Source organism: Austrofundulus limnaeus, unplaced genomic scaffold, assembly GCF_001266775.1.
Source record: "Austrofundulus limnaeus strain Quisiro unplaced genomic scaffold, Austrofundulus_limnaeus-1.0 Scaffold9227, whole genome shotgun sequence".
Classification (NCBI taxonomy): domain Eukaryota; kingdom Metazoa; phylum Chordata; class Actinopteri; order Cyprinodontiformes; family Rivulidae; genus Austrofundulus; species Austrofundulus limnaeus.
The window spans coordinates 1-679 of NW_013961629.1; the positions used below are offsets into that span (position 1 = coordinate 1).

General features: G+C 38.7%; 1 pseudogene; it reads left to right on the forward strand.

Moving 5' to 3' along the window:
* The first annotated feature begins 322 nt into the window (after nucleotides 1-322).
* LOC106512625 (tryptophan--tRNA ligase, mitochondrial pseudogene) lies at nucleotides 323-660 on the forward strand (annotated as a pseudogene).
* Nucleotides 661-679: the final 19 nt, after the last annotated feature.

Consider the following 679-nt stretch of genomic DNA (forward strand, 5'->3'; position numbering starts at 1 on the left):
TATATATTGTATTGCCCGGTAGATAAATTTAAACAAATGAACAAAAGGAAAGTTTTATGCAGTACACTTTTTGTATTTTGCTCATGGATTTTAATAAAGAAAGAAATTAATAGAATCTTTTCTGCGGAGTGATGGGCAGCGTTGCTAAAGAGACACTTGGCAGAGCTCAGCTGTGTCTTTTGAATGTGTTGAATTCATCCTCAGGTTGTTCTGTTAGTTTCAGGGGTTTGATCCTCGCTGTGCACCGTGGGACTGATGGAATGACTTTAAAAAGGTGTTCCATATAAATGAAGCCATTTATGCTACAAACCGTCTCTTCCAGGTCCACCAACGTCCCTGTCGGAGAGGATCAGGTCCAGCACCTGGATCTGGCTCAAGATCTCGCCCGCATCTTCAACAACAAATACGGAGATTTGTTTCCTCAACCCCACGCGCTGCTCAGTGAGAAAACACACACGTTTGTTTTTCTGTCCTCATGGAGACCTTACATTGACTTCCATCTATTTTCTAGTAATTTCAAGTGTCGTGCAGCAGTTCCTTGTACTTTGAGGAGAAAATTATGACTTAATGTTGAGTAATTTTAACTAAAATTTGTGACAATTTACCCTTTATGTGGTACATTAAAAAAGGTAATAATATATTTTTGACTGTCTGGCTTAAGTAACTCCTTCATTTACAT